The 11,006-nt window shown below is 41.8% G+C and overlaps 2 non-coding genes across 2 annotated transcripts; one reads left to right on the forward strand and one right to left on the reverse strand.

Annotated features, from left to right (window-relative positions):
• Positions 1–3,068: 3,068 nt before the first annotated feature.
• trnas-cga (transfer RNA serine (anticodon CGA)) lies at positions 3,069–3,150 on the reverse strand. The gene has a single exon. It is a non-coding gene; the product is annotated as a tRNA-Ser (tRNA).
• A 5,428-nt stretch (positions 3,151–8,578) lies between these two features.
• Positions 8,579–8,651, forward strand: trnat-cgu (transfer RNA threonine (anticodon CGU)). The gene has a single exon. It is a non-coding gene; the product is annotated as a tRNA-Thr (tRNA).
• The last annotated feature ends 2,355 nt before the right edge of the window (positions 8,652–11,006 follow it).

Raw genomic sequence — 11,006 nt, forward strand, 5'->3', positions numbered from 1 at the left:
CCGTTGGCAACAGCTGCCGCTGATACAGTGATGTCATAGTATTTGTGATGGGTAGTGAGTGACGCTACAGTAGTTGGGGTTTTATGTTCTCCTCAAATACAAACTAACCCCCTGATTAATGCAACATAACGTCACAACGTCTCCCGCCAATTTCCCACCGCAGAAAGCTGCTATCAGCCAAGCTAAAGCTAATATAGTTAGCTTAAAGAAACAAGCAGAAAGCTGCTACCCAGCCAGGCTAAGCTAAAATAGTTAGCTTACAGAAACAACAAGCAGAGGGCGCTACCAGCCAGGCTAAAGTCTAAAATAGTTAGCTTAAAGAACAAGCAAAAGCTGCTACCAGCCAGCTAAAGCTATTATAGTTAGCTTAAAGAAACAGCCGAAGCTGTGCTACCAGCCATGGCTAAGCTAATACAACTAGCCCAAAGAAACAAGAGGCATGCAGTCTTGGTCAGTTTATCAAACTGACGAGCTGGCCTCGCTAGTCGACCACAACCTGAAATTTAGAGAAGCAACATGCAGTCACTCATTCATGTTAACCTGGATTGATTATATATTTGAATCCAATGGTGTCATGCTAGTCAACCAGAGTATTTCTACCTAATTCCCTCTCCAAAATCACTTCAGAAGAGTAATGTTAGTCACAGCGCTTACTTGCTTTGGTGTTTGTAAAGCAATAAAGTTCAACAAAGAATATGAAGGTAAAATATGGTGCAAATGTGAGAGCGCGTAGATGTGATGTGAGCACTTAGAGAATATGATTTGAGAGCTTGTAGAAAAAAATTCTGTACTTGTACTTTATTTATTTTTTTTTCCTTCAATCACTTTCCACAGCGGCGATTCTGCACCCTCGACTTTTGCAACACTTCTTGCGATACATTTGGTGGCAAAACTAAGTTGTACCTGTGGACTTAGTCTGTGGAGCTCTGCGCCAACAGGATGGGGGGGAGGTGCAGCAGGTTTTTATCCCCAGATGAGGGACAACTCTGTCCGGCTTAGTTATGTAGCATGAAGCTAGCATAAGCTTACTAGCATCCAGCCCGCTTCTAAATACTGTAAATACCTTTTAATTATCTCAACACTTTTTAACAGTTAAACTGAAACACTGGAGCTCCAGGTGCGGCAGACGCAGACGGTCCGCCGTCAGTGGGGCTCGGCCAGCGGGGAAACATCGCTAGAAATCTCCGCTGCCGACTTCAACGGGATCTGATCTCCGCGGGACATGGAAGCTCCAGACCCGATAGCAACGGCGCAACCCCCCATGAGCCCACCGCCAGTGTTTGGGGGAATAGCAAGCTAGCGTTAGCAAACTAACCAACAAGCCCGCTTAAAAAAAATAAAATGTAATTTAAAAGGCACGCATTATACCCATTGATGGCGGTCCGTTCCGTGGCTGCAAGACCTGGAGCTCACCGCCAGTGTTTCAGTTTGACTGTTTAAAGTGTTAGGATAATTAAAATGTGTATTATTTATAAGCGGGGTTAGTTTGCTAACGCTAGCTTGCTATTCCAACAACACTAGTGGTGAGCGGTCTGAAGCTATCCATTCCGTCTGCAGCTGCAGGACCTGGAGCTCACCGCCAGTGTTTCATTTGACTGTTTAAAAGTGTTGAGATAATTAAAAAGTATTTGTTTGGAAGCAGGCTGGCTGCTAGTTAGCTAACGCTAGCTTCCATGCTACATAAATAGCCGGACAGAGTTGTCCTCACAGAAAAAAACACAGGTAAATTAAAAACGCTGCATAAGCTTTGCTACTGTGTGTTTATTTAAATATAGGTACACCTACATGTAGGTTGACGAGATTGCAATATAAGCCTATATATTAATATTAGACTATCCATATGTAAGGTGTATATTTTCATTAGGCGGTGCAGTACAGTCCGATCCAGCAGGGGAGAGTTCTTGCCCAACCAGGCTTCTCTCTTTACATTGTAAGCCTCACTGGGTGTCCAAACTAAAATGATAAGAGGCAACTTGGTAGACTCCTTACTGATGTTAATATCTGTACTCACAATGCCCTTTTTTTAAAACACCAGCCAATCACAAGTCTTACATGTGAATAATCAACGTGTGAGTAATCAGGGAGCTCAAATAAAAGATAGTTGCAAGGTCTACCAAATGTTTAACTTTACTACCCGTAAGCTGTTGGAACCTTAGTTGCCGCAGGGTCCCAAATCTCCCCTCAAAATGTCAATCACAGACACTGAAGTGTGCCGGGCCCATAACCCAGAGGTTGAGGGATTGAAGCCATCCTCTTCTAATTCCTGTGCTTTGTATCAGCATCAAGTATATATCCAGTCTGTTGATGTTTAACAAAACATCTGATGTTGCAAGTGTCTCCACCTGCTGAAGAGTAAACTTAATGGCATGTTGAGATTATTTCATCCATAAAAAAAGAAACTACAGTGCTCATAGCCTTTTATTCCCGCTGTAACACCCATAAAAACTGGAGTGTAATACAGTAAATATACTACACTACAGGTAATAAATACTGTAAATAGAAACTGTAAAACATGTACGTTCAAAGTGCTTGTTGTGCTGTCTACCAGTCAGATTACCACAGGAGGTAATATCTGTTGCAGCTCTTTTAAAGACTCTACCATAATACCTGCTGGAGATGCCAGGTCCTCATACATGTAAAGCATGCTCTCTACCACTGAGCTACACCCCCTGAAGATATTGAAATTCTTTTGACTTTTTTCTGAGATAGACTTAGACTTATCTTTATTAATCCTTTTGGGATGACTCTCGCAAGGAAACTGAAATATATTGTGTATGGCTTTAAAACCTGCAAATGTAACTGCGGTGGCTGGAAATCAAACCTGGGCAAAATGATTGCACTGCTACGATATAAATCATAGTTGAAAAGTAACACACCTGTTGCCTTTCTGCTGGACAATGCAACGTTTACTGCAAATCTTGCAACAGAGACTGATAAGAAATACATTGGTGGAGACTGGTTGCTTCCAGTACCTGTGAGGAAACAGAATATTGTTTATGAAGGCCAATCTGCGATTTGGTATACTGTGATGTGTCATTGGTTTGCTACCACTCTTAAAATACACTGCTCGTTGTCGGCAGGATTTGAACCTACGAAGGGAGCCCCCAATGGATTTCGAGTCCATCGCCTTAACCACTCGGCCACAACAACATGATAAGCCGTGCTATGACTGTTTGCAGAAATGTTCATGTAGCACCTCAACACGCCATATAAAGCCTAAGCTGCACTTGCAAAATAGCAGGGTGTTCAAATACTTATTTTCCTCACTGTAAGATTCCTATACATTGTGTATGGTAGCCTTTACAATGTTGTTTATTTATTTTATTACCACACACACAGCCTTAGCAGAGCTAACCCCCCCCCCCCCCCCCCCCATCTTTATCCTGATGCTTGATGGCAATAAAGCATCAACAGAGAGAAGTTGTCTCCGTTGGTGTTTTAACAGACACACCTGGGCCAAATTGAAAACCAGATTCATCTTTAAATCTTTTTAAATCCTAATCTCACCTCATTAAGTTTCAAATAATTTCACAGGAGTTAGTTATTATTTTTGATCATCAATACCAAATTGAATCTAATTGGATGGGAACATACACAGACTTCTCACAAAATAACTCAATTCATATCTTTCTACTCGTCAGAATCTGGAGTCCCAGTCTCTGTCAATTTAAATAGGCTATATGTTATATATGTTTTAGGCCTATTGGCAGACGGCCATTAAAATGTAGCCAACGGCATATAAGAATAAAGAATAAAGAGTCTTTTCTCCATGTCCACTGTAGTTTCTCAGTGTGCTCTCTAGTATCATCTGTCTGGTCCAGGTAGCTTTGTCATTCATAAGGCTACTTTTTCTTTTATATTTGAAGTATATTGCTAAGCCTGTACTTTGTTCTTTTACTTGAGTAAAGAAGTTAAATCAGTACTTCTACTTTTACCAGAGTATTTGTTAACACAAATATCTCTTCTTCTACTTGAGCACAGGCAGTGAGTACTTTGCCATCTCTGACGGTCTCTGTATTGTTCTCTTTAGAGTATGTATATATTGTGTGTATAGACTAGTGTGTATATTTTTTTTAAGCACAGTGTGAGCAACAATGCTCCAAAGAAAAATTCCTCGTATGTGTCCTCATACCTGGCGAATAAAGCTGATTCTGATTCTGATTCTGATAATCGTATGCGGTCACTTGATGTAATCCAGCAAATACATAAGGCCCCCCACAACAGTTTTGTGATACATGGCGTGTAACTGTATGATCAAGCTTGTTGCTGTGACCAAGAAACCACCAGCACAATGACTGATACATCATCAGTTCCCAAATTATCTTGGATGCCAAATATTGAATTCAAAGTCAGAATCCAATTGACATGTAAGAAAAATACAATGCACGTCCCGCTTCTACATTTCCGCATGAGTCAGCTTCCTCAATTTCTGAGTAACAGGAAATAGCCTGATAAGCATACATGTGCAGCTCAACCTCAAAAAGCCATAAGCAAATGCTTGTGGCTTAAAGATGGAGCTCCCTCTCATAAAATTGCAGCCAGGAGCAGTCTCTGTGGCGCAACAGGTCAGCGCAGTCGGCTGTTAACCGAAAGGATAGTGGTTCAAGTCCACCCAGGGATGTTTAAGGGGTGATAGAATGTAAAACCGACTTTACCTTGTCGTATGTGAATAATGAGAGTTCAGTTCATCTGCATCTCACATTCTGAAACTAATGCTGCAAAATGGTGAATCCCATCAAAGCTAAAAGATGACGTCAATGTCTCAAAACCTGTGGCTTTGTCACGCCCATGGATGTATTAGGCGAATGGTCAAGCCCCAACGTTTACATACAGGCCACTGACCTGAGACCAGTTCAGAATGTAGCTAGGTTAAGTGGATGTAAAACTGAGAATGCTGCTTGTGTACTTTGACATTTACAAAGAAGAAAGTTTGGAATATTTTCCAGGATATTGACAATGAACCAGGGTTGTAAATGCAGTGTTCCAGGCTGTACAGGGAATTGAGACACTTCTCATAGTCTTCACAAGGAAGTAACCACTTGACGGGCTCGGCTGATGTTTCTCTACAAGGAGATCCCTGTGAAGTTCAACACTCAATTATTAATTTGCTCGTACCATTTCACCAAAGACAGTTTTCAAAACTTTGGACAATTTAAAGCAGGATTTGCTAAACTGCTGTTGCTGAAAAAAGGGGCTGTTCCAACTGCATGGTCATCCCAACCACAAGGTAAGTAGGATTTTGCTAACAGTAACATTAGCAATGCTAACATATCCTGTAGCTAACATAGGTAGAATGTGTGTTGGCAAAGGGGCTAACGTTTCATTTTCCTTTCAAATAACCTTTGTTGTCATGTAGCTACATCTATAGTTCCCGATGAATGTTTGTGCACTTTGTCAGGTTAAGTTTTATTGTATTTCAGAAAGATAGCTAACTGCAGCTGAGTAGAATCATGATAGATTGGTTGCTAGCTAGCGTTAAGCTGTAACGTTACTCAGCTAGCTAGCTAGCTAGCTATGTCAATCCCGTTTGCTTTGACAACAGAACTGGAAACGTTATCATTTCATATGATATCTAGTCAATCTCGTGAAAACATTGTGTTTATAGGCTGCAATATATTAATTTAAAAGTTTTTTTTAAGTTCAGAATACACCACAAGAACGACAACACACGAAAGATGCAGCTTGCCAAACAGATGCTCCAGGTGTGGCCTCTCGCAGGACACAACTGTCTCATATGACAATAAAACCTCACATACGAAGTAAGCTAACCTTTCTAATTATTCTTACAAAACCAGATGTATTTTGGTGTTTGTGTAGCATTATGACTGGGTGGCATTTAGCAGAGCAGTGTTATCCAGCGGTTTGCTCCCAAAAATGTTGTTTTCTCCTTCATTGGAATGTTACGCAGGTATGTACACTCCCTATGAACTTCATCATTCAACAAAACAAGTCTAGAAAAGGCGGCTGGTCAATCATACAGGTTGTCTCCTCAGGAACCTGGATCATTCTTCTCATGACCTGTAAAAATAAACACAATGAGCCTGCTGCTATTTCATAATGTTGAATGAGCAGAAAGCATAAAGTAGCTTGAGTTAATGTACAGTATCTCTAGTTTTAGTTACCTGAGGTATTTCTCTGCAACATATATTTTCTCTCCTGGGACATGTGTGCACAGTTTCCACAAGTACACCTGTCACGGTAAGATTGATGTACCGTAGCTTTAATTTTACATGTTAAGGTAATAATCTCATAGTCAGATGATCTAATCAGCAGGATAGTAGTTCCAAGATAACGTTTGAGTAGTAATACGTTAGACGCAGCATACAAACTGAACAGAAATAGTAGGCTCCTGTCCAGCTAAATGGACGTCCTGTTGTATGATAACATATTACTACTTCATGGCAAAGAATATACGGAACTCATAATCATAATCACAATCAATCACTTTTCAGCAGGAGAGTACACGGTAACAATGTCACAAAAGTGAATAAGAGACTTTCGTTGTGAGCAGCTCTATGAACTGGTCACTAACTTTTCAGCCAACTGGACATCTTGACTGAAATTGCGAGGGTACAAGTTGTAAAATATTTGTCTGTGTGCAAATTAATAACTTACAGTGGTGTGAAAAAGTGTTTGCCCCCTTCCTCATTTCCTGTTCCTTTGCATGTTTGTCACACTTAAGTGTTTCGGAACATCAAACCAATTTAAACAATAGTCAAGGAAAACACAAGTAAACACAAAATGCAATTTGTAAATGAAGGTGTTTATTATTAAAGGTGAAAAAAAATCCAAACCATCATGGCCCTGTGTGAAAAAGTGATTGCCTGATCCTGATTGATTCAGTGATTTTTTTGCCCTATTTGTATTTGTGTCTAAAGGCTGGTTAAGCACTGTAGGGAGGAGACGTTGGACAGTTTTTTTTGTCTTGTTCCAGTGATTGTCATGTCTGGGTGAAGGCGTTGGATATGCGTTAGCATGTTGGATGTATTTCCACTCACGTACCAACAAAGCCGGCCCACAGTCCTCGTTTTATCCACCACTTTCTCACCTGTACTACTGGAACTGACTGGGAAACCAAAGTTTCCCCGTGGGTCGCCACCACTCGCCGTAGGAGAGGCTGCTCTTCCTTAGTGCTGCTGGCTCTGACTCATATGAAGGGAAATATGGGGCAAAAGGTGAGAGCTTGCAGAACAAAAAAAATCTGAACTTATATGTTTAAATTATAGCCGATAGAGAGAGATCCACCCATTACCTTAATTTATATGCGTTGTACTTTCCTTAGTTTTCTGTCCACCTCCACACCCGTAGTCTTCTCTTCAAGCAGACTTACTGCCTCCTGGTCTTGTCTTGACCTGGTTACCACTTTCTCATTTTTGTGTGGCAGCACATCCAGCTGCAAGAGATTCTCAACAATCTGGAAGAGCTCCATGTTGGAAGGAACAGTGGACGTCAGAAGGTACTGTTGCTGCCGTAGCTGTTGCTCCACGATCCGTGCTGGGCTCTGAAACGTTCCCCCCCAGTCTGGTTCAAATGGTGAGTGGTCCATCTGGTGGACCGAGCTTCACTGGTTCTATGGGGGTGAGATGTGGATGATCAGCACCAATGGAAAGGAGTGGGCTGGCATTCTCAAACTGCTGAAGGGAGAGACCTGCCAGGTACTTCTACCTCTTCTGCTGACTGACTGGATAGGATTGATCCGCCAAGCCTAGGCGAGCTGAGCCATTACTCCCAATACTGCCAGTCAGTGTACTGTATGTTAGCTTATATACGGTAAAAGACAAATTAAGACTTAACAGGGATGCTACTTGTGGAGGTGCGTGGCTTAGTTGGTTAAAGTGCCTTTCTAGTAAACAGGAGATCCTGGGTTCAAATCCCAGCAGCACCTTGTTGTTGGAGAGATTACCTCTTTTGGCGCGTCATCATCAACCAATCCTGTGAAAGTACCCTGGTAGCAAATAAAAATTGCATGTTACATTTACACAGAAACACCAATAACATGGCCACAAGGTGTTCTATTTGCCTGATAACTAATTAAATTAATTAATAAATGCGCTACTTTGGCTCCACTACAGTTCTGTGTCAGTCAACTGCTCCATTTCAATCACCACTGTGTCAGACTTAATGCCCCGCCCACAACAACATCTGATTAGCAGGCAACTTAAAAACAAGTACAGGTCATCTCTGCAACAACAAGGTTTTGCTGGGATTTGAACCCAGGCACTTCTGCTGACTAGACAGGCGCTTTAACCAACTAAGCCACAGCACCTCTGGGGTACTCGGTTTAAACAACTGAGGTGGTTGGGTCATCTGTAAGGATGCCTCCTGGATTCTCCGTAGAGAACTGGTCCAGGCACGTCCAGCTGGGAGGAGGCCTCGGGGAAGACCCAGGACTAGGTGGAGAAAGTACATCTCCAACCTGGCCTGGGAACGCCTCGGGATCCCCAGTTGGAGCTGGTTGATGTGGCTCGGCAAAGGAAAGTTTGGAGGTCCCCTGCTGGAGCTGCTGGACTAAGATGGATGGAAGGAGGGAACCCTTTTCACTAGCTCATTGTATCTTGCAGACGGGTTAGTTGTAGGAGGCGCTGTAGCTTAGTGGTTAAAGCGCCTGTCTCGTAAACAGGAGATCCTGGGTCCAAATCCCAGCAGTGCCTGGTCATCATGGTATGAAGTGTTACCACATGGTTGCTGATACTTAACGTGTGGAACCCAGTTATTGCCTGATTTTTTAGATCGCTAAAGTGACATGTGATGTTGTATTGTACCCTAACATTACATGTGTCCATGTAAAGCGAATAAAAGCCTTTTATTGGAGTGTTTTTGCAACTTTAGTGTGAAGATTATGAAGTTTTATTATCATGAATTTCAGTCTTACCTTGGAAGCTTAGGGCTCCTGCACACTGCCTGCATGGCGTGAGAGTGTCAGCTGAGGTTAGAATGCCTACCGTATTGGTCAATACTGTTAACATGGGAGAAATAAAAACAGACACGCCACACAGCAAACACTATGTTGACTGTTGAGGAGGACTAAATTAGGACTGTGTTTTATGCTTTCCATGGCTTTCCATGAGAAATGGCATGATGGGAAAGGGTCTCTCATCTCTCAAGGTCCTTGCATAAGACTTCTGTTGTCTCCGGTAGGCCTGCCTATCAACAGTGAGTCCTGAGGCGTCGCTCAAGGACACGTTCAGCTGTTTTCATTTGCCGGAGTGTTGTAGGGGTCCCCTACTGGAGCTGCTGGACAATGATGGATGGATGGAAGCAACCCTGTTCATTAGCTCATTGTATTCTTGCAAGACAGGCTTATCTGTAGAAGGCGCTGTAGCTTAGTGGTTAAAGCGCCTGTCTTGTAACAGGAGATCCTGGGTCCAAATCCCAACAGTGCCTAGTTATCACTTAATGAAGATCCTGGGTCCAAATCCAGCAAGTCTCATTATCAGTTAATATTTATGTTATCTGCACTACAAAGTGTATATATTTGTTATTTATTTTGCTAAAGTGCTTAACAACCACAATTAATTTGCCCAGTTGTGGCCTGTTGATGGGCAATACATATCTAAAGGGAAATGGATTGGACCATTTTTTAATGCTTTTAAACCTTGTTGTTGGGGCTGAATGTGGCCCCGGTGTACACCAGGACCCTGTGACATCACTTTGGGTGAGGTTTCAGGCGTGTGATGCTGACTGAGGTCAGAGGTGAAATAAACATGAACTTTACCGGCCAAGGCACTTTGGGCGCTGACTGTGTGATTTTAACGTCTTCGATGCTTCTGGAATGAAAATTAATAAATTAATTATTTGATATTGTTGACTATATCGGGATATGCAATGAAGGAAGAATCACCTTCCACCCTCTATTACCTCCTCAGTTGAGGTCAACCGCAATAAACTGTAATTTCTCAAAATATCATCCTTCCCTATATGCCTTTGCATCTTGGATATTTTTCTGTTGTTTAAACATGGCTACATTCACATAAAGTATCCAAAGTGCACAATACTCCACTGTACTCTGTTCAGTTGTTACTGAAACGTGTTCATCCCAGAGGTGCTGTGGCTTAGTTGGTTAAAGTTCACTCAGTGGTGAGTGAAATGGAGCAGTTGACTGACACAGAACTGTAGTGGAGCCAAAGTAGTGCATTATATTAATTAATTTCATTAGTTATCAGGCAAATAGAACACCTTGTGGGCATGTTATTGGTGTTTCTGTGTAAATGTAACATGCCATTCATTTGCTACCAGGGTATCTTAACGGGAGTTGGGTTGACATGATGATGACACCCAAACAGAGGTAGTCTCTGCACCAAATAAATTAAGACTTAACACGGATGGTACTCGTGGAGGTGCTGTGGCTTAGTGGTTAAGTGCCTGTCTAGTAAACAGGATTCCTGGGTTCAAATCCAGCAGCACCTTGTTGTTGCAGAGATTACCTCTGTTGGTGTGTCATCATCTCCTCAGGAGATAAACTTGGATTAGCAGCTACGAGGAACTTGGTGTAAGCAAATGAACAGGTGCAGTATTGTACTCTTTGGATACTTTATGTGAATGTAGCCATATCTAAACAACAGAAAGCATCCAAAATGCAAAGGCATAAAGATTCTTCCTTCAGTTGCATATCCTAATATAGTCAATTAATATCAAATAATAAATGTATTAATTTTTATTACAGCAGCATCGAAGATGTTAAAATCACCAGTCAGCGCCCAAGTGCCTTGGCCTGTAAGTTCATGTTCATTTCACCTCTGACCTCAGTCAGCATCACATGCACCTGAAACCCCCCACCCATAGTGATGTCACAGGGTCATGGTGTACACCGGGCCACGTTCAGCCCCAACAACAAGGTTTAAAAGCATTAAAAATGGGTCCAATCCATTTCACTTTAGATATTTATTTGCCCCTCAACACGCCACAATTGGGCAAAATAATATAATGCTTGTTAGCACTATAGCAAAAACAAATAACAAATATATACACTCTTTGTAGTGCGATAACATAAACATTAACTGATGATT

This window comes from Etheostoma spectabile, unplaced genomic scaffold, assembly GCF_008692095.1.
Source record: "Etheostoma spectabile isolate EspeVRDwgs_2016 unplaced genomic scaffold, UIUC_Espe_1.0 scaffold00019082, whole genome shotgun sequence".
Classification (NCBI taxonomy): Eukaryota; Metazoa; Chordata; class Actinopteri; order Perciformes; family Percidae; genus Etheostoma; species Etheostoma spectabile.